We start from the raw sequence: 22,675 nt of genomic DNA on the forward strand, positions 1-22,675 counted from the left end.
GGCCAGTTTGGCTGTGCCCCCTCCCAGCTTCTTGTGCACCTCCAGCCTGCTCAGTCGGTAGAGCATGGGAAGCTGGAAAGTCCTTGACTAGTGTAAGCACTGCTCAGCAACAACTAAAACATCGGTGTGTTATCAACATTGTTCTCCTCCTAAATCCAAAACACAGCACTGTACCAGCTACTAGGAAGGAAATTAACTCTATCCCTGCCGAAACCAGGACAGCGGGGTGGAAAAAGTATTGGTCTTTCAATGAAAGCTGTGGTTACTCAGGAAACATTGCTTGGAAGGCAGGAGGTGGGAATCGTCACTGGTTTGAGGAGGGTGGAGCAAGCAGAGCAGGAATCTCACGGTGATTTATTGCCTCTGTTGTAGACCATTGCTAGCCCAAAAAGGCTGATTTGAAGGAATGGGTTTAAATCACTGGGTCTTGTTAATGGCTTAGGCACTGGAGTGGGAGTATGGAGACCTGGATCCGGTTCCCATCAGCTCTGGACTATGTAGGCTGTGAGCTTGGAGGGGCAGTCCTTGTCCCGGAGCCCGGGGCTGGAGGGCACAAAGCATGGAGGAGGTCTCGCTACATCCCATCCATTCAACCACAGCTCCCAGCTCCTTGCCCGGAGTGCTGGGACCAGGGGAAGATTCAGAGTGCATTTGGTTGCAGAGGAGTGAGGATTTGATGGGACCTACATACCATCTCTAAAGCATTAGCGCAGTTCTTATGGGATGTGCAGCCATGCTCAGCAGTCTTCCCTGTGAGGAGGATCGTGTGCCAGCCGGACTGTGCCGACGCTGCTGCACCAGGAGCCCGTTCAGCAGGCACTTGCGTGTTGCCCAAGATAAAAAATGCTGTAGAAGGTCCTGTAGCTCCCACTTCTGAATGGTAACACCCTGGTTGTGTTTCCACCTGGCAGGTCTCTCAAGGAGATAATCAGTGCACGGTGTGCAGTCCAACCAGGTACCTCAGCCCACAGCAGGGAAGGGAAAGCACCTTAATTTAAAGTCCCAGGAGGTATCCTGGCAGCTTGGGGGGACCCAGAGGAACTGACTTAAAGCAGAAATTTTAATTCCATCAACAAAATGTTTCAAGTCAAGTCAGCCTGACCCAAAGCAAAATCTTCAGTTTCAAAACACAAAAGAAATTTAAAACCATGAAAAAGTTTCTGCTTTACTGTGAGATATTTCAGTTTGAAGAAACTCTGTTTTCCCTTAACAAATCCCAACCATCGTGACCAAAAATTCCTGCCTGCCTCTATCCGCTAGTTACCTTGCTCTCTGTAAGCATTAACACGATGTCGCAGTTCTTGTGGTATTTCTTGTGCCCGAGCCAATCCGAACCACCTCCCCAGCAGCTATCCCAAGTATTCAGCCCTGCGAACACAACTGACTCTGCTCCCATTTGAGCTCCTTGCTAAGCAGCTCAGAGTCTTAGCTCAGAAAGTCCTGGGTCTGATCCTTGCAGACAACCAGCCAGTGGCCTTTCTTTCCAATACAGCATACCCTTCTCTGCTGAGGGTTAGAAAGTACTGGATTATCTGCTTACCGCAACTAGCAAAAAAAACTGTGTCCTGATTCTTGCAGGGTGAAGCTGAGACCATAGAGGGGTGCTGCGCCTGCTCCCAGACCGGTGACGGGAAGGACTGACAAACCCCAAGTGCCCACACCAGTCCCGGTGAGTAACTGTGTCTTGAGGTACCTTTAGACGTGAGGAATGGTGGGAGAGATCCCCGCAATTCCCGGCTGCTGCTGTTCTGCTGCGCGAGGCGGGACTCAGCAGTGAGATTTCAGGCAGCAAGGACACCTTGCTTCAGGTGCTGAATTGTATGGGTGGGCTTCATTCTGGATTCAGGCTGAAGGTTTTCTCTTTGAGCCTGCTGAAAGTGGCCTCATTCTGGCCTGACGTAAGCATTCGAGGGGTCAAACGTTGATGGATGTGCTGAGAATCTGCCATTCCCTCGTGTGCTATTGGCAATAGAAACGGGATTGCTTCAATTACACCCTGATGGGCAGACTGTGATCGGTTTGGATGCAGTGGGTTTTGGCATGTTTTAATTTCTGATTCATTGCTTATATTTCTTCTAAAAGTTCTGTTTGCAGCTTGTTGTGAGTGAACATGAATATACGAGCGTGACTTCTGGGTAATGTAGAGGTGGACTCTGCTTTTGACTTTCCTGGTGCACACCCCAGAGCAAGAGGTTGCAAAGAGAAGCTGGGGAGAAGTGCTGCACACGGGGGATGTCGTGCTCGGGACAGGCACGCGCCTTGTAGAGCTGGTGTTGCGGTGAAGGAGGGTGCCCAGAGTTTGATCAAATCCCCGATACTGCCTCTGCACGGGGTAAGCAGAGCATCCTCTTGAAAATGGGCTGGGAGGAAGCACGCTTTTGGTATTTCCTTGAACACCAGCAAATCGGGGCTGTGTTTCTTAGCACTTCGATCAGGACAGAGGAGTTCCCCCATCCCCAAAAGGTACAGCGGTGTTCTTAGGCCACAATTCCAGGAAGATAACCAACTCCAAAGTGCCAACAGACATGGCACTGTCAGGACATGAGCTTTAACATCCCCCAGACCCAGCTTGGCCAGGTAGGCTGAGCTGAAAGCACCTCTTTGAAGAAGAGGTTTTGTGGAGGGATGGGAGAGGGTTTAGGGATCAGAGCCAGCAACAGCATGACCTAAGTATTGGGAAATGCTGGTCCGGGAATCACTGTGGCTGTTAGAAACTGGCTGTGCTTCCTGAGCAGTGAAGTCAATGAAGACCTGAGCTGGGCGATCTCTTCCTGGTTTTGTGGGAGTTTTGTTTCAGTAAGAACAGAGTAACGGGACTCTAGGTGAGTAAAACCTGGAGTTTGCTTCAGCAGAGGGTGAATGAAGATTTCAGGGTGTAATTGTACTATGCACAATTCATGACATGGAGTGGTGTAATGTTTTCAACAGTGGACTTTCCCCTCCAGTTCCCAGACAGATGGATGAAAGCAGGTCCTCAGTTTCCAGTTCGGCAGGGTCTACAGTCCTGGTGTAACACATTTGTTTTAATTGGTATAGTGGTTAGGTTTTTTCCTTGGGAACTTTCGTAGGAGGGAGAAAAAATAAATGTGATTGGGTAAAACTTTTTATCATACGGGTAGGAGCTCTGCTGTGGCTTGGTGGACCCCAGGAGGTACCATGTACAGTAAATAAGGATCCAAGAGTTTTACACTTCTTACCTTATCCGGCAATCTAATCCAGGAAACTCCAAATAACAGAGGGGTGAAGATTCCCCTAAACTTTTTCAAACCAAAATCAGGCAGTTGAAGGAGAAAGGGAATTTGGGTTTGCTTGTGATTTGTCTAAAACCATTTTCTGCTTCTAGCTTAATATACCTTCCCTTGGTAGTAGTGAGAATATCTTGACACAAAGTAGGACTAAAAAATTCTGACATACAGATACGTTAAACAAATGAGCTGGCTAAAAACCCTTTTCTGCATGAATAGAGAACTACTGTGCCCTAATTCTATAGACCAGGATTTAACTCAGCAAATGAAATTACGGGATTCAGCAGCATTGAAGAAATACCTTATTTTTTTTAATATTCAAGACGTTTTTAAAAAGAACACTGCCAGAAGTTTTTCAAAGTTTTGTTTTGGCTGTTTGCATATTAGGCAGTGCTTAAAACTACGGAGCCTTCTTTTCGTACAGGGTATTTGCTGTAAGCGGAGGAAAGTGTCTTTTATCCTGCATGCACAGACTGCAGGGCTTGAACTGCAGCACCTCCTTCAATCCGCGAGTTCTTCACTTTCACAGGACTTCTGAACTCTTGAGTGTTGCTGGTTGATTATCTGCTTTTTCATTTTTCACTTCTCCCTCCAATTATTGGGAGTGCACAAAATAAAGGTTGATTCCAGAGGGAGCTGTGAAACTATCTATTTCTTGGGGGATGCAGAAAAAACTGTGAAAATATCTGTCATTCAGGCAATTGGAGAAGAGTATTGAGAGTAACTCTGGAGAACGAGGAAGGCTGATGAAAATGCCCATTATTCCAGCAACACAGGGAAGGTCACAGAAATACTGTTATTGAGTCCACCCATACAGGGTTGGAAGTGTCATGTAGTGAGAGGACACAGAGCATCCTTAGGTAGCTCAACAAAAAACTGGATGGATGAAATTTTCTGTCTTGTCTTCTTAGAAAAAAAAAAAAAACAGTGTCGGAGGGGGCCATCACAGTGTCTAATCACAAATAAATCCAGACTGTAATCACTTGCTCAGGTCATTTATCAGCTCTGGCAGTTCCTGTCCTTCCAGGATTAGGACAGCACTCGGTAGCCCATTAAGCTACGATCTGGTAGTGACCTTCTTAGCACCCCGTGGGCCAAGGAAGGAAGCGATGTAACAGGTTTCTTAATTTAGAAAAGACGATGCGTGTCAGGAGGAGGTCACAGGTATCGGTGCCCAGCGCAGATGCTGGTAGGTGCAGGCTCTGGTTAAGGGCTGCAGTGTCTGGTGCGGAGGAGGTCATGGGACGTGAATGGTGCATTCATGGGGTTCGTGATCAAAAAAGCCTAACTGTGGGAGCGAGTCACCCTCTGTGACTAAGATACCTTTGTCAAGGAGATGAATGGGCCGTAGGATAACTGGTGTATTTCACTATAAAGTTGTAATTCTTTCCAGAGGCTCTACAGGTGTCACGAACCATCAGAAAACAACTTCAGCGCTGTAGGAGCAGCAGTAACATGCAAAGCCGTGAGAGCAGGGATAGCCTCCTGTCGACTGCTGGCTCTGCTGTTTGCGACGCTCACTTTGCAGCTCTAACATTTCGACAAGAGTGGGCAAGTACTTCGTGCCTGGCACAGACTGGCTTTGCCCTTTGTGGCTTGTTTTCTCTCTCTCTCTCTCTCTCTCTCTCTCTCTCTCTCTCTCTCTCTCTCTCTCTCTCTCTCTCTCTCTCTCTCTCTCTCTCTCTCTCTCTCTCTCTCTCTCTCTCTCTCTCTCTCTCTCTCTCTCTCTCTCTCTCTCTCTCTCTCTCTCTCTCTCTCTCTCTCTCTCTCTCTCTCTCTCTCTCTCTCTCTCTCTCTCTCTCTCTCTCTCTCTCTCTCTCTCTCTCTCTCTCTCTCTCTCTCTCTCTCTCTCTCTCTCTCTCTCTCTCTCTCTCTCTCTCTCTCTCTCTCTCTCTCTCTCTCTCTCTCTCTCTCTCTCTCTCTCTCTCTCTCTCTCTCTCTCTCTCTCTCTCTCTCTCTCTCTCTCTCTCTCTCTCTCTCTCTCTCTCTCTCTCTCTCTCTCTCTCTCTCTCTCTCTCTCTCTCTCTCTCTCTCTCTCTCTCTCTCTCTCTCTCTCTCTCTCTCTCTCTCTCTCTCTCTCTCTCTCTCTCTCTCTCAATTTTTTTTTTTTTTAATTTTTATTTCTCTGTAGGCAATTAGATGGCAGGATTTCTGCAGCGTGGATTCTGACGTGTGCGTGCACAAGTTCTTTATTTCTCTTCATACTTTTGCAAGCATGTGCTGGGAAGATTATTAAATGCAATTATCTCAGCAGCAGCATCCCTTCCCGGTGCAGGGATTACTACGGAGGAGCAGGTGAAGATGAAGTCTTCAGTAGTTCAGAGCAGGGTGCAGGGCACTTGGCGTTCTAGGCCCTGCTACCAGCCCCGTGTGTTTCTGACCGTGGACAACCTTCTCTCTCGAGAGTGCAGTAAACTTCAGTTGTCCCCAGTGGCTTGTGTGTTTTTGAAAACCTCTAAGGAAAGGAGAAGAAATCCAAGTAATTGACACTATCCTCAGACAATTCCCACTAGATAAAACAAAGTATGTGGTTTTGTTTAGCAATAGAAGGGAGAAGAGGCTTCAGAGCTATCACCACTGTCTCCTGCGAGGCGCAGAGCGTGGTCCTAGCAGTGAGACTGATTGCCAGCAATTGACGTGGAGGTGCAGGAATTGGGATATGACGCCCATTCATACCATCCCCTCTGCAGATGGAGCGCTGGACACGTGCGCTGTCACCTGCAGCCCGCTTTGGCCATTGGTTATGATGCAAACTGTTGAGTCAGAATAGACCTATGTAAAATACGGAAAGAAAGAGATCCCTTCTAGGCAAACTAAGAAGCGGAGGAAGGGAGAACTGGTTATAAAGCTGCCTGGAAAGTGGACCCAGGGTCTGTCACCCACACTGTCTCCTCATAGACCCAGTGACCCTAAGATGTCCCCAGAAGACGAAGGAGGATCACGAGGATAAGCAGATTCAAGTGTGCACACTCCCAACATGCTCCAGCAATAGGACCCTTGAGACCACCCAAAGAGGACAAATCTGTCTTGACCCTCTCTGCCAAAGTCCTGGGAATCCTGGTGCTTCTGAAGAGTTTTCTTTTGCTGTAGACTCAGTGTGGTGAGGTCCCCTATGAAATAAGGCCATAATTCTTGTCTCAAGAGGCAGAGCTGACATGGTGGCTGCGAACCATGGATGAGGAGAAGGGTGGTCTGGGCTGTGGAGGACACAAACAGAAATTCCCTCCAAAGCTAACACTCCCCCATCCTTATCTACAGTAAATAAATGCAAAGACCCAGTTAAAAATTATCTCTAAGTAGATTCTCTGGAAGGATTGCCCACGTGTGCGGGCTGGAAATCATCTAATGGTGCGTGCGATATTTGTAAGCAGTTGGCTGGAGGGTGTTCCCAGGCAGCTGGTTCATCTGGAACAGTTTTTGTCTTGTGTAGGTTCATGCTCGCATGGTGAGAGCGGGCTGCGGAGCCCGTCTAGCAAACGCAAGGTGAGAGGAGCACTCTCCTCATGTAGAGGCCTCAGTCCATGACCACTCTCTGCAGGGAAGTGGATGAGTTTTGGGCTAGAAAAGCCATATTCTTGGCACTAAAGTTTGTTGGGAAAACAGAGCATGTCAGGGGTTGTTTTGATTGAAGATGATTAGGAGTCGTTTAGTGGTTGCAAGCACCAGGAGTGTGGTCTGCAGGCTCAGATCCTGGTGTTGGCCAGCTCCAAAGTTCTCCGTGATGGAGCCGTCCCCTCCCTTTGCCCCTGCATGCATTCTGCCTATGCAGAGCTGAGCTCAGCTGGCTTTGAGTTGGAACCCAATCAGTTCCGATAAAGGATCAGGTTTTCCAGTGAGAGCCAAATCCTGACACGCTGAGCTACCATTCTTCACGCTGGAGCCTCACAGAGGTTCTTTGAGAAACTGTTTCCTCATTTCTGCCCATGCCAGGCTCACGTGGCTCTGCTGGGGGCAAGTTAGTGGAAGATGAGATGCTAATTAACCCTTTATAAACAGCCTCATTGCTCTGTCCCTGTGGTTACCTGTGCTTTTAAGTAAGCAAATTAATTGCATGAAGCTCTCAACCACTCTGCCAAGGCAGCAGGAAAGCTGCGGTGGTTCCAGATGCTGAGTGATGGATCGCATGACAGGCCATTGCCAGCAGCTCTGTCTGGGAGACCTTCCTGCTCTGGACCTTCCGGCTGATTGTGCAGTCCGCAAGCAGAAAGTTATGTAGCTCAGTCATTTTTTTGGTATATGAGAAGAGCAGGTCATTTGGTGTTATTTAAGGACAGTAAGGCTGAACAGAAAATAAAAAGTTACTTCACTTAGCATTCATGGTCCAGTGGATTGTATGGTATCTAGTTTGAGATTTAAAACCAAAAAAACCTCAAGCATATGTCTAATTTTAAACCTATAAATTCAGTCAAAACTCTTACGCTCAAAGAAAGCCATGGGTTAATAATACCTTCCTGAGTCAACGATTAATTTCTAGAGCTGAGCTGGTTTCCTGTGATCAACCAAAATGTTTGATTCTTTTAAGAGCTGAGCAAGTGATTCATAATGAATACTGTATCTGAGAATTAAGTTTTCTGCAAATCTTGATCTTATCAAAATAACATGTCAATTTAAATTATCTCATTTGGGGATTTTTGTTTGTTTCATTTCTGGATTTGCTTTTTGAAATTACCTGTTTCTCAGAGCTTCTTGAGACTTGAAGGTTAATACAGATTAAGGTAGTGCATGAATGGAAAATGTAAAATCTTTTCCCGAATAACTTCTTGTGTAAGCACCAGCTGACAGATGATCACATGAGTAATTTCTTCTACTATGGTTAAGGATAATGCCTGTGCTCAAACTTCAGGTGCAAATGTTTGCAGAATGAAACCTTGAAAGTTTCTGAATTGCTCCAGAGGGACATCAGAGCTGCCCCAGGTGTTAGTGGTCTATCACAGGCGCATCCCCTGGCTGTATGTACGTGTTCATTGAACGGGAACCCAGCTGGAGTGCTTTTGTGAAGAACTCAAGGGAGTGCTCACAGACTTGGAGTGGGGTGGCTTGTATTTATTGACACCTTAATTCCTTCTTAGAGAAATGAGCTGATGGCCAGAAGGACTGAGGATGGGCTCTTCACACCTGTTTCTGAACCACCAGGTCCTCACCATGTTGGCTTGTTCTCCCCATCACCTAGAAGGTGTTTTCTGCCTCTCCTGTCAAGAACCAGTTGCTGCGCACTCAGGGAGTATTGCACACTATCGAGAGAAAGGCCAGGGGACAGGATTTAATGCTAGATGAGAACAGGTTTAAGTGTCTGCCTCAGGGTTCAAGTTCTCCACCATAATTTTCCCAGGTTCCCTGGCCAGTCGGCTGGGTTTCAGCCATCAAAGTCATCCACTCAGCGTTGAGGAGCTGGGCCTGAATTTCTCAGTTCTCGGCCTGCAAAAGGGAATAGTCTTTCTGCTCCAGCTTGAACTGGTGTTATGACTATGAAAACATTACTCCATGAGGTGCTCAGACATTGGCGACAGGAGACAACTGAGTACCTCAGTGCTGCTCACTCACTGTCCTCTCCTAACCAGATGCAGCTTTCTGGCTGAGTACCGGAGCTGGAAAGCAGAAGTCAAGGACATGCCTTAAAATGAAAATAGGAAAATAGAACTCTCTGCACATCTTTTCTCGGCTTCCCTTTGCGAGGCTGTGTTGGCGCGGGCTTGATGGGATGTGATGGCTCTGACCTTGTCAGATGCATCAAATACGACATGTGAACACAGACTTTTTTTTTTTTTTAAGGAGAGAAATAAGGGTTAGCAAGAAATGAAGACAGACAGATGGCCATATTCTTTCATCAATAGAAATCCAGGCCTGAGATTTGCTTCCAGCTTGCCTTGAATTGGGGATTATAGGAAATGAGCCAAAAAGTGGCTTGTTTTACCGCCCCCCTTCTGTAGCATTTCATTATCGTATGTGTTTCTTCTATGAGGCACTGACTTTTCGCAGTCTGTGGTGTGACGCAAAGACATAGCACTAATGTAAGGGGCCTTGTGCTGCCTGGAGAGTTGAGGCTGGATTCCTTTCCCCGGTGCGCTGTAACGTCCAGAGGATGCTGGATGCCACGCACCCTGCGTTTTTGATGAGCTCTCTGAGGTGGGGTGTTTTTTTCTTCTAAAATCCTGTCTTTTTTGTTTTCTTCGTGAGGGTGGAGGTTCAACTAAAAAAAACAGGGTCAGAAGGTCAGTAAGGGTGAACTTGGGATGTCCTGGGTAGCCTTGGAGGACTGATCTGGGTCCCCAGCTTTCCTCTGGTAGATGAGCTCTGCAGGGACAAGCTCTCGGTGACGGGCTGTTCTACTCCTTTACAGGAGAGGGACAAACAGGACCATGGCAGTCTTGGTCTTCCGCTTGCCCGTCCTTTCCTGCATGCTAGGGGAAAGCCTTATAGTCAAACCCTGTATTGTCCCTCTGCATCTTTCCCTAAAAGCTTGGTTTTGCCATGCTGTCTGGGAACCAGGACGTGGCACCTGCGCCCTGTTGACCTCCTGTGGGTTATCTCCTCCTCCACATTCACCTCAGCTCATTTGCCTTGTCGTGTCCCATTTCACCTGCAGGCTGTAACTGCAGATCGAACACGTGCCTGGGTTGCATCAAACGCAGAACTGGACCTGGGTTGTCTCTGGGGTTCCCCAAGCAGCAGCGTAATAGCTTGGAGCCACGGTGTCAGGAGGAGCTTAGCCTGAAAAAGGGTTGGTGGTGGCAGTGGGCTCTGCACCTCCCACCTCAGTGTGCGTGGCCACGGAGTGGATGTATGCCTTATACTTGAATTTCTTCCAACACAGCTAAAACCAGGAAATACCAAAGATTTTGCATGATTCCTCTTGAATGACAGATTTCTACTTCGAAGGTGCTGCATGCAATCAGCAGGGCAGTCTCAGGCCTCTCTGAAGCTGGATGAATTGAGGGTGTCGTTGACACCATACCCTTGAACAATGACTCTTTGTAGTTAAGAGGGTTACTAATCATAGGAATTAGTGTTTTAAAGGGCAGAAGCTTCAAATACGGTTATATTTGGCGAAGTAACTTGGGAAGGGAACGTTGTCCTGCTCAGCAGATCTGCCTCCCACGTGACTTCGGGGGCATGCAGCTTCATGTAATACAGTTTCGGGAGAAACATCGAGAACAGATACTACACACACAGGTAGAAGAGTCTGTCTTACAACAGCCAAACAGGTTACCGCTTACCAGGTAAGCTGCAGTGCGTGTGCTGACACCCAGCCTGCACCGGCTGTGCACTCTGGTGTTAATTTAGACCACCGTGAAGTTGGTTGCCAGCTGATGGGCTGTAAGCGATGCCCTGGTGTGGTGAACCATCACCCTGCAATAACCCAAGGGCTCTCAGTCATCTGCTTGTGCCTTCGTATAAAAGAATAAGGCAGCTTTTGTTCTTGCTGTGCACCAGAATTCCCACTGAATCTCAGTAGCACTCCCTCTAGATTTGCTACGAGAGGTGGGAAATGACCCCAGGATCTGTGTGTGCAGGCTGAGTTTGTGAATTTTAAGAAATGCACACGAAATAAGTGCAGGCAGTGTCTCGGTGGAGATGCAGAGTGGAGTCTCGGGAGCGGCATGCTCGGTTCTGGATCCAGCACAGGCTCCCTGTGATCAGATCCCTGCGGTGCCCAGCTCCGCGCCGCACTGAACTCAAACTGATGTTCCATTGGACTGAGCCCTAATATTCCATGCATCTCTGCTCTGGTATGTTACAAAGGAGTGGAAATACACCCTTTTCCTTGTCTATTTATGTTACAACTTCCCTGAGACCTTGCCTGCTTCCTATTGTGTGTAGGGTACAATGAACTTAGCTGTCTACAGTCCGGTTCAAACAGAAGCCAGAGTGAAGTTTGTTAGGGCAGAGAGAGGTTAGGGAGCCCATTTAGCTTTCTCTAATGTTTTTAGTTATCCATTACTTCTTGTCCTACTTCCCTTACAAGCGTTCGCTGGAGTGCCTGATCGGTGGCCGCAGAGACCCATGAAAATCCTTGTGCTGTCTTCTGGGTTGGGCGGCTCAGCCCCGCGGTGATGCTCTGAATCTGTTCCTTACCCAACTTTGGCTGCCACTGTCAGTGTATTGATCTTGCTTGTACCCCTCCTGGCATATCCAAAAAGTCTGCTTTATTCTTTTTTTTTCATTTGCTTGTCATAGCTTTGAATGCCTTTATTATTTCTTCTTCCCTCCTCTGGCATAGGTATCTTTTGCTTATAATCTTCTTAGCTGTCTCTGAGCACCGAGGCAGCTTGTTCATTTCAAAGAATGCTGCTTTAAAGGCAGGTTTGATCCAGACTCATCCAATTCTTTCTTTTCCCCTGTGATTTGAAGGGCCTGAAAATATTCATGTAATCATTTCCCCCACACATGCCCCCAAACACTCTTCGGCTCTTCTTCTAAAAATTGCATCTCTACTCCTCATGAGAAATCCTCCAAAAGCAAAGCACCACATGCACTACAGTGGCAATTAACAGCCCGCTAACGAAATACTGACTTAGGGAGCTTTGCAGTGATGGGCAGTAGCAGCTCACAAAGCTCATTGCTCATGCTGATATTATAACCGGAGGAGGCTCCTGTGGTCTTGGGCAGCCCTGTAAGTGCACCAGCATCCTGGGCTAAAAAGACAGACGCTTTTGAGGCCAGAGACAGGACTGCCTGTCCCTGCTGAGCAGCTGGTCCCATCCAGGCTGCCTGAGTCCTGACCGCTGCAGAACTGAGAGTGGGACCTGAATTACAAACAGAAAATCTGTCAGTGCAAAAATGGTGGCATTGGGACACTCCAACCTGCTCTGCACAGAGCTGATGAGCTGCTGCTCATCCTTTCTGGCACACAACTGTAAATCCTTTGAAAACCACCATACCCCCAGCCCGTGACTAATTGCTGCCTTCCTGGTGATGCACCTGAGGCTGGGAAGCAGGTGATGGAACGCAGAGTTTTGGGCTGACCCCACGCAGCTCTTGGCAGTGCAGTGCCCGGCGCAGCGGCCCCGAGCACACAGAGATTTGATGCCTCGAGACAGGGCTCAGCGCAGTGGGCCTGCTGAGCAAGGATCCACCAGGGAGCTGCTTCGCTCCTGTCTCACAAAGATTGAGAAGGTCCAGGTTCCCCAGCGCTCAAGCGAGATGCACGGTTGCCAGGCTGCAGAGTTGTGCTTGCTCCATCCACCCTCTTCCCCATCTCCAGTTCTCCCAGCACGTGTCATTATTTTGTTCAAAGTGGAACAGCTTCAGCATAAAAGGGTAAAGGCGGCTTACCCCAGGATAACCCTTGAGGCAAGCAGGGTGCTCCCCTGTGCAGTCTGGGACCCAGCATTCAAGTCCCCAGTGGCAATGGACCCAGCAGAGACTTGGATGTAAGTCTGTGCTTGCCACATAAATCCCCTGAGGCCAGGGTCCTCTGCCCACCACCCAAAGTCTGCCTGTCCCATGAGCCTGAAGAAGTCAACAGGGCACATCCACACCAGGGCATGGGCTAAACTGAACTGCAGTGGCTGAGGTGTTGGTGAATTTTGCTCAGGAGCTGGGGGATACCTTCAGAAATGGTTGCAGGGAGGGCTATGGTTTCATTTTGGAGAGCCAGAGCGGGTCCTGGAGGCAGACAGCTCGAGTCAGACCTGTTCATCCCTTTCCTTGTGTCTCAGCAGACATGCATTTAAGACACCCAGCTAAAATAACCCATCTTGCAGTGCCTCATCCTGCAGGCAGCACCCGTGCCCTCTCCTCTGGGGGCAGAGGGGTAGGTGGAAGGAGACTATTTGCAGGCAGATAGGGAGAGTCAATACCCCACTACATTTGGCTGCAAAAGCCAAGGAGCGAATCTTGGTATACCAGGGCCTCAGCACTAGCAACACCACCTCCTTCTGCGAGATGATCCTTTCTTCTTCAATGGCTTCCTGCTTCTCATACTCTTGAAAACGCATCAGCATTGTTTATCTGACCCTCACACGCGGTCACAGCCTTTACAGCCTCTGCCTTGGCTCCTCTTACACTTTTCAAAGCCTCTTCATTCCCTGGGACCTCTAATCTTTCCACGAGCACCCATGTTTTATGCCTTGGTTATGCTTCCCTTCCTTCTAATTAATTTTTCACACTACCTTGCTCGTCCCTGTTGCCCTCTTTTATTTAATTTATTGCTCACTAGCCATCATAACCCCTGGACAAGCCTTTAATTTATCTTTTCCCGTGTCCTGTTGCCCCCCTCTGTCCTTTCCCTTTATTGATTTCTCCAGTTTGATTTCACCCTGTGCTTGCCAGCCTCGTTTCCCTCCCCCTCAAAATTGCTCGGCTGAATTTCTCCCCCCATTAGTGACCTTGCTGCCTTGTAATTCCTGGCCCAACAGGGCTGAGATTGCTGTTTGTTGGTTCCCCACCTTGCTTGTGCTTAGTTTCCACCCCAACCTCCAAGTGTCTCGAAATTAACTCTCAGTAATTCCTGTCCAAGTTGCCGTGATAAGGAAACGGTCCTTTTCCAACAAGCCTCTTCAAATCTAGGAGGTTCGATGGCCATAACCTGACGTGGCTTCTCCGCTGAGTTGCCTGCAGGCAGGCAGTTGCTCTCAGGAGCGGGGGTAGACTCGCTGGGTCAGACTCCACTGGGTTTCAGCTCTGACCAACGGGAGAAGTTTGTGCTCTTAGCAGCTCTTCGTTCCTGCCGTTATCCTGGAGATGGGAAAGTGCAGCTGTATCTGCCCTGGAGAGACCTTGGCTGCTCACAGCCCAGCTCTCTTGCTGTTCTGAAGTTTTTTCCTGGTCTACATTTAAATGGTGAGGATATTGTGGAAGGGGAGAGGGAATGAATGACCTTTCTTCTGTCTTTCAGTTGCCCCCTGCCCACCACTGCCCAGCTCACAGAGGCTGGGTGTCCATAGGCTCAGACAAAGAGGGAACCTTCAGCTTTGCTCTATGGTTATGAAGAATTGAATGCTTTTATTTACCATCCATAAATAAATGGTCCATTTACTTACAGACCAGTTCCTGCCATTACCACAATGGATTTGGAAAATAAATTACTGTAGATACATGGGTTATTTTGTCATCTGTAACAGTGTGATTTGCAAGCTGAGCCCAAAAGTGGGAGAGGGTCAGAGGTGGGAACCATATGTCTTAAAAAACACACAGCAAGGCAAGATCTAGAACTATTACCTGCTTTCCTGTAGAACAGGCATAGGACATCGGCATGCTGTGGCTCAAAATTGTGATTATCTACACACAGTTCCTGAGCTGTCCACGCTAAGAAATACTCTGTGCTCATATACGTGGCATCCATTTTCATGGGACATCATGTAACTGAGCTGGTTACGTCTGATGAAGGACCAGAGTGTATAAAGGATGAGTTTGAGGCTGTCTCTAGCAAAGGACATGTTTGGATATATCACCTCCCATCTCCCAGGCCATCAAATTGGTAACCCCTTGAGTATATCAGCCCTGGGATATTATCACTGTATGGGAAATGGGGAAATACAAAGGGTATTGCATAGGCCATGTCAAGCTTAGAAGATCTCAGATAGGCGGCGGAGGAGATGGCTGAGCTCCAGGGCACGGAGTGTGTGGGTTGGACAGGTCTGCCCGGCTTGGCAAGAGCGGCACCCTGGCGAAGGAAGGTCCCACACGTCTCCGTGAGGGTCTGTCCACGAGAAACTGATTGAACATTGTTGGTTTAGTTGGTAGGTTGGTTATAAATACTTGTAATTCCGCAGTGAGGTATTGGCATGGTTATATTTGGCTAGGAAATAAAATATGGGAACTGTATCATTGAAATAGCGTGTCTGTGCCCCAGGTGGAACTGACTGCTGCATTCAGCAGAGATTTGTAGGATGGGCCCCAAAAAGTGGGAATTCAGCTCCAGCGTAAGGCAGACCTTCCTCCCTCCAGTGTGGTCTGAAGTTAAATGCCACAGCCCTTTGTTGGACTAATTTATTCCATTGATTTTATTCTATTAATTCTTTTTTATTCTTTTCTCTTTTTAGTTCTTCCTATTTTCCATTCTCCCTTCCTCATTTGAGTTTGATATCATAGATAGGATTATCCTATAAACTCTGAAGGTAGGTCATTTTCCTGATGCTTTCAGGGAAATCTGTAGGTGTCTGTGAAGTACTGACCCTTTTTCCAAATTAAGAATCTCTCCTTGTCCATCTTTGACAGTTTTTATCATTACATGGGAAAAGTAGACGAGCTTCCTGCTACCTCTGTTGCTTTATATCTACAGGTGCAGAAATATCCTTTTTTAATGTAGGAAGGGCCCCCCACCCTACCCATGTACCAGTTTACAGCAGTTTGGGCTGGGAGATTTTTTCCCCAACCTATAAAAGGAAACTTTTAAAGATGATTAAGACCATTTGGGTGGTCAATCAGTGATACGGCCATATCCATTAGACGAGACTTGAGACTGAAACCTAGATGTGCTTAAATATGGTTTAGTTTTAGGTAGTCCTGCGAGGAGCAAGGAGTTGGACTTGATGATCCTTACGGGTCCCTTCCAACTTGAGATATTCTGTGATTCTAAATAGCTAGGGAAATATAAACAGAGACAGCTCCCTTTGTCATTGTAACTTGGTCAAGCTTAAAAACTGGAGAACAGGGATCTGTACTTTCCCGTTAGACCTAGAAAAAGGGACTTTTGCTTTATTTTTTGCTAAGTTTGTATCAAGATGGTAACTGACAGACAAGGATGTGTAAAGGTCTGGATAATTTATCTTCTGTTGTGAATTGTGGTTCTTTTGTGAAATACCCCAGGCCCCTTCACATAGTGATTGATTCAATACATCTGCCTTCCCCTGTGAATGACATCTCTTCTCATCTCCATAGGCTCTCTGCAAATAAGGAGCTATAAATAAACAGTATCTGTATTTGCAGGGGGTGGAAAGCTGCACTGGAGCTTGTCCATTGTACGTTGTAAACAAAAACGGACAATTAAGGGATACTGTAAGTTAAAGCCGTGCAGAAATTGGGAACGCACACAGATGCTGCTTTGTGGCACATGAAACCTACAATATTGTAAAAGCATGCGATATTATTTTGTAGTTAGAGGAAAAAGCGTATAAGGGCATGGAGAGTTTATAATAAGGAACAGCCCGGCCTTGCAGTGAGCTGCTTCTTTCTCATGCCCACAAGCAGAGTATAAATGATGGCATTCGTGGTCCTGGAGGTTCAAGGCTCGATGGACTGGCAAAAGCGATGTACCAAGCGGAGGGGTGAAAGCCTCTGCTGCTTGCTGCCCCTGGCTGGTCTGGGTGGCTGGAGGAAGCTGCAGTTGCCTTTACTGGCTGTAGAGTCTACTGGCACCCACCTGCGGGGAGATTTGGGGAAAAAGATTGTTGTTGTAGGGCCTCGGTGCTGTGAGCTGAAGGTGGAAGCTTGGGTAATGCCTCCTGTATACTGTATGCAATGATACAGAGAGGAATTAAGGGTTATACATAATGTAGCAGCGTTAATTGGAGCTGCTGGAAAGTTTGATGAGCAATGCAAAATTTGGGTTCTTCTCTGATTTTTGGCCTTAGGACTCTGCGATGAGGGAATTCCTGCAGGCATCCTCATCCTGCGGGTACAGCTCTTGGGCACCGTTGGCACGGGAAGGTGATTTCGTGGCTCACCACCCGGCCGGTGCACCTTACCGGGGCCATTGGGGCAGCATGCAGGGCTTGCAAACACTAGTGTGGCAGTTCCCATTGGCTTTAAAAGGATTTCCCACGCAATGGGTTATGAAAAGTGCCTAATTTTGTGTAAAAAGAATCTGTTTTAACATTTAACCCACAGCTGTTCCACTGGGATTTTCCAAATCAGGCTCAGACAATGTTGCTGGCTACTTTGCAATGACCTGCTTGACTTTTCAGGAGTACTACTCATTTTGCACTGCAGTCACAGATGCATATGAGATGCTTGTGGCTATGGATAAGTCAATGGTAAATGTTTTAATCAGAGAAGGAGGCTGGTCTTCTGTCAGTCTCGGTATCTGGCACGTGGGTTTTTATTCCGATGAGCATTTGTTCAAAAGCTGAAGGTCAGAGGCATGCCTGGCTGTTCAAAAGGTCCTGGATTAATTCATGGCGCAAGCCCAAATATTGGGGCCATCTGCCTAGTTGTAGTGGACCTCAGAAGTAAAACCTCCAAAGAAATAAAAACAATGCCGTGTCAAGTAATTGAAAGTAAGCTCAGCCCTGTTTGCCTCAAAGCAAGTGCTGGTGAAGATGCTGCAAGCAGGGTTAGGACATGAGCCTCGCAGGATGAGTACGTCAGAGTCAGAGTCGTCCTGCTCGGAGCCAGCTGCCAAGTCCCTGGCGCTCTGTTAAGAGTCTTTCTGTGGCTTTATAGGGCTGTTTTTCTAAGAGAAATGACCCCAGAAAATGGTTCCCTGAGCTTTTCTTTACAGTGGTGGCATTTCTTCCTCATAAGCGTTTTTCCGCAGAGCTCTCTCCTTGGTGAACTGTAATCCATAGATCAGAAGCTCTATTGCAGAGCCGCATGTGGCACGAAAATCCTTCACCATCTCTTATCAGCATCTAATTCAATTGCAAGAGAAAACAAAGCTGCAGAAGGGGCTCTGCCAGCCGCTAACTGCTGTCCTGTTTGCCCTTTGTCTCTCTTTTCAGTCCTGCCTTTTAAACTCCTGTTGGTGGCATCCAGAGAGAGATGTCACACCTATTGCAGGCAGGGACCCGGCCGGTGTCAGCTCTACGTGCAAAGTGGTAAAGTGTCTCCTTGAGACAGCACTGCTTTGGAGTGTGGCAGACCAGGCGCAGCACCTCAAACGCAAGATGTAGTGGCCAGTGTTGTGGTGCCTGCGCTGGAAACCTTTCATGAAGGCAAGACAGGGAGTAGAGATGTAGCTCCTGCCTCTGGCCTTTCCCACGAGCCCCCTCCCCGAGCTGCAGGGGAGCAGGGAGTGCCCTGATGGCTAATCCCACAGTCCCTCCACCCTGAAAGCCTCTGCTGGGACTGATGCTGCAGCAGCCCTAAGGCTGGCAGTGGGGCTGAAGAAGTGCATGAGGTCCATGATCATGACCTGACATTGCCTCGTGCTACAAAAATAGGACGCTTCCTACTGCACTGCAAGCCGGCTTCTGATCTGGTCAGTGAGACCTTCTCAGGTGTGCCTACCTTTCTCTGCTCCCCTATGGTCTGCCTAACCTAATTTCACTTACAGAAGTATTTCTATAGTGTCTACAATAGTGCGTCAGTCCCTAGGGCATGTTTTGAGCCTCTTTGCCTTCATCTTCTGTAGCATCTGTGTCCACTACACAGTGCCAGAGCTGCCTTATTGGTGCAGTGAAGCTCATTCTTGGGCAGCAGCATCGCTAAACTGGAAGAACATCCGCCTGTATTCAGCTGACTTGTATTTTCTTCTTAAGCCTTGGTATTAATATCAAACTTGCAAAATTGCAAGGTATTAGGTTTTTATAGAGATGCTGCTCTTTGTGTGACAAGACAGCTGATGGAAGTCTTAATACTGCAGGTGGTGTGCTGCCAATCCATCTAAAGCTGTACTGTATTAGCACTCTGATATCAGAAATATCCCTCCTGATATCAGAAACATCCCTCCAACGGAGAGCTTTGGAAAGCAGAGTGCATTGCCTTTATGTCTGGGCATGTGTATGCACGCTGCTTTTCTGGCTTCATGTTTGAATTTGCAGAGAATCTGTCACATCAATAATGCCTCCTATGAATGTGGATATTAGTGTGAAAAAAAAAAGAATAACATCCCATTTCTGAAAATGTCAGGTTGCAAGACAGCCGCCGAGGCATGAGGAGGGACACGGCCGAGGTGGCCATTCAGAGTTGTCCCCGTTGGGTTGCGTCTGCAGAACTGGGGGACACTCAGTAACTAACAGCCCCATCTGATGAAGATGCGCACTTCTTTTACCCTCTTCCATATTCTTCTTCCATACTCATCTTCTCCCTTTCCTGGTGTGAGACAAGACCATGGGCAAACGTGGCTGTAGTCAGCCTGGAGTCCTGAGCCTCCCCAGAGTTTGGGGACCCTGCCTGGCTTGGGGGTCCCGTATCCAGACCCTCTTCCAGGGGAGACAGTGGAAGGGATGCATGGACGTCTGAAGTGAGATTTGGGCTGGTAGCTAGACTACGGGTTTTTTAGTACCAAGAATCTGCTTTCTGTTGGGCCACTACTATTTTTCAGTTCTAAAAATAACCCAGGACAGTAGGCAGGAAACAAAATGTGTAATTTATAAAATGAAACTGTTGTGGTTATTGTGGACGGTAACATTTTTAGAAAATTCTTCCCTTCTTTTCTCACTACAATTCTTCATAGTGAACAGGCTGTTTTTTCCCCACCTTGTTCCAATCAGCAAACACAGCTTAGTTCAAGGCAAATCCTGCTCATCCCTCCACGATTCATCATTCCCTCGCCCTGTACCAGATCCATCGCTTGTCTCAGTGTTTAAAGCCAGGAGCATGGCTGGGATGAAGGGCTGGGGAGGGAGAGATGCGTTGCTCTAAAAACTCCAGCTGCAATGATGGAACAGCATTCAGTGTGGTATGAGCAGTTAGGGCAAATCATGCAAGTGGATAAATATGCAATATGTTATATGAAGTAACTTGGTGATTCTCAATTAATACCCTAATTGCCTTTTTTTTAATTATTGACTCTGAAATTACCGGGCTGAGTTGCAAATGCTGTGGAATATAAAATTGAAGGACTCTTTATTGACATTTTGGAATTACAAATTATGTTTATTGGGAAAAAATGAGAAACCGTCTGTTTAATTGGTTGTCGGTTGCAATTTGTGTGCACTTAGGTAAGAAAAATACAGCTATCAAGGGGATTGTTAATGATCACTTTCCTTTGAGTCAGCAAAGTTTAGAGCTGAGAAGGAAACAGATCTATATTCTATAAAACTTCAAACTAACAAGTAGCTCAGTCCGAGGGATTGCTCTTGGCAGAGCGAGAGATGCGCTGACTCACATGGGCTACTGGTGGGATGGACAGAGAGAGGAAGAGGGAGCGTTTGGGGTTTCAAACCTCAGAAAGAAAAAGCAGAGTGTCTCCTAGCTAAGGTGGCCTGACCTTACTTTGCATTACCTTCTGAAATGTGGGGTGAGCCCCCGGGTCAGAAGAAGTTTCTGGCTGCAAACAGTTATTTGGGATTCATCTCTCCTAAAAAATAGATGTCAAAGGCTGACCTGCTTATTATGCAGGATGCCTCTCTGGTCTGCAGACGAAAGCAGCGATTCTTCCCATCTTGCATGGATTTCCCAAGAAAAGGGAAATCTAAACTGTCTTTGCCTAAAGCAGCTTTTTTTTCCTGCTCCCATGGAGGAAAGCGAAAGCCGGCACACGGAACGAAGCCACGACGCCCACTGAAGGCACTGGAGGAAGATGAGGTCTCTGGAGCAGAACTACCTTGGTCCAGGTGCCCCAGTGCCCTGGAACGAACAGGCATGTGTCTCAACACGGAGCCAGGGTCTCTCCTCTCCAAAGTAGCTTCCCCTAGGAGGGTAACGTGATGCTGGTGTCTTTCTGACAAAGCCTTTGGAAAAACACCACTGAAAGCTTGCTAGTGCAGAAAGGTTTGTTAACACCGTTAATTAGAAGTGAAGCTTATACTCCAGGCAGCAGAAGCCTTTGGAGATTAAAGATCAACATTTAGACTAAGAAGGGGTTCTGCTCTTACTCGTTTGATGAATCACAATATTTGGCACAGGATTTCTTTGTAGAGAAGGAAATCGGGGCTGTCCGGTGTCATCAGTTTCCGTCGGTGAGGAGGAGGAGGGAGGTGCTGAGGGGATGGATGCAAGAGCATGGTAGTGAAACGAGGGGATGTGGGGAAGCGAGCAGGGAGAGCTGAGGAAAAGGCGTACGTGAATAGAAATTTGGGTCTCGCGACTGCTTTCCCCTTTACAGTACATTGCCTCCTTGTGTCTCCGTGTGCCATGTGGGTACGGCAGGGTCCTGCCTGCATCTCCTGCCTGCACTGCATCTCACTGCAGTGCAGATGTTCTCTCCTTAAACGATACCTGTGGTCTGCTAAATGCAGCAGGAGGTGGGGTATCTGCCATCTCCACCTTGTCACCAAGCCATCTCCTGTCCTGGTGAAAATTAAGGTGATGCTGAGGTAGAAGGACCTCATCTTCAGCTGGTGTCAGTTACTGTAGGTCTTGCAGTGTGAGCAAGACAGATCCACCCTGCCTAAACCCCTGCAGCTCTCCTGGGGTCTGTGGAGTGGTGTCCCCTGGCCTCTGAGTCCACTGCAGTTTTAAGGGCTTTTAACTGCAAAATGAATGGTGGTGTTGGAGCAAGATAGGAAAGGTCAAAGCTACATCCCTCCGTACGGTGCTGTGCCATGGCCAATGTTGGGAGAGGCCACCGGGCACTCTTCAAAGAGGTGGAACAGGTGATGGAAGGAGGGGTTGCTCATATCGTGTACACCAGGACGTTGTTCTCCTGCAATCATTTTGCTCACTGATTGGCTTTGCAAGCTTGCAGAATAGTTTGCCTCTTTGGGCTCCGCTCTGCATCTGTCTGGATGCTGGGGCAAAGCAATTGCTCTGCATCTGTCTGGATGCTGGGGCAAAGCATCGCCTGTGTACCACTGCACCCAATGCAGGGGTGTGCATGAACATTTAACCTCTGATCCTGCACCCCTAAAGTCAAAGAGGGCTTTGCCATTGACTTTAGTGTTTGTTGTATCGAGCTGTAGCTGGAGAGTGTTAAATCTTTACCATCCCACTGCAACTGCCTTTGAAACAATATAATTAATAGTAATACCTCCTGCCCCGGGCTGAGATTTAGTTGATGAGCAGCTCTAAGTTCCTCCTGTGATTTTTTTTTTTTCCTATTTGTTTTAACCAGATCTAGTCAATGCTATAAAGGGCAAAGCGGCAGTATTACGTATTTATCGTGGGAGCAGCACAGCAAACAGTCTATCGCTTTGCAGTTTGCTGACCAACGCTACAGATAATCAGCGTTTTTCACTCTCTTTGCAGGGAAGTCCTGCAGAGTATGATACATCAATACTGCAATGTAGGATTTGATGGGAAGTCCACCTTTCATAGATTTCGTAGCTCTCCATAGCGGTAATATTGGGGTTTTTGTTCTTCAGAACAAAAGTAAAAAAGGTGAGTTTTAATTCAAGTTTTTTAGGTTAAAAATTACTTTTTCAGTGCAAATTGTCATAGAAAGTATTTTATTTCGAAGCTGTCATGTTTTTAATAAGAAGAATGAAAGCTGTAACATTTACTGAGAAATGGTAAGTTGTAACTTGGTGTTTTAATCTAAGAAAAAGGCCATAGTGGATATATTTTTCTACTAGCTTTGTGATTTCATTTCACGTATGTCACGGAAAACCCTTTCTACTTCCTGACCAACTGCTCTCCGGCACTGTCAAGCAAGGGGTAATTTTCTAATAGATTTGAGAGGACTCCTTTGCAAGGCCACGCTCCGTGCGATGGCCATTTGTCCT

The 22,675-nt window shown here is 47.4% G+C and overlaps 1 protein-coding gene across 1 annotated transcript in view; it reads left to right on the forward strand.

Annotated features, from left to right (window-relative positions):
- Positions 1-22,675, forward strand: part of RALY (RALY heterogeneous nuclear ribonucleoprotein) — a 107,700-nt gene that overhangs the window by 12,924 nt on the left and 72,101 nt on the right. Inside the window, exon 2 of the mRNA XM_009284000.2 lies at positions 1,579-1,669. The gene's annotated coding sequence lies outside the window, so the exon portion shown is untranslated. The remainder of the gene's footprint in view (positions 1-1,578; positions 1,670-22,675) is intronic.

This window comes from Aptenodytes forsteri, unplaced genomic scaffold (genome assembly GCF_000699145.1).
Source record: "Aptenodytes forsteri isolate BGI_AS27 unplaced genomic scaffold, ASM69914v1 Scaffold295, whole genome shotgun sequence".
In the NCBI taxonomy this organism is placed as follows: domain Eukaryota; kingdom Metazoa; phylum Chordata; class Aves; order Sphenisciformes; family Spheniscidae; genus Aptenodytes; species Aptenodytes forsteri.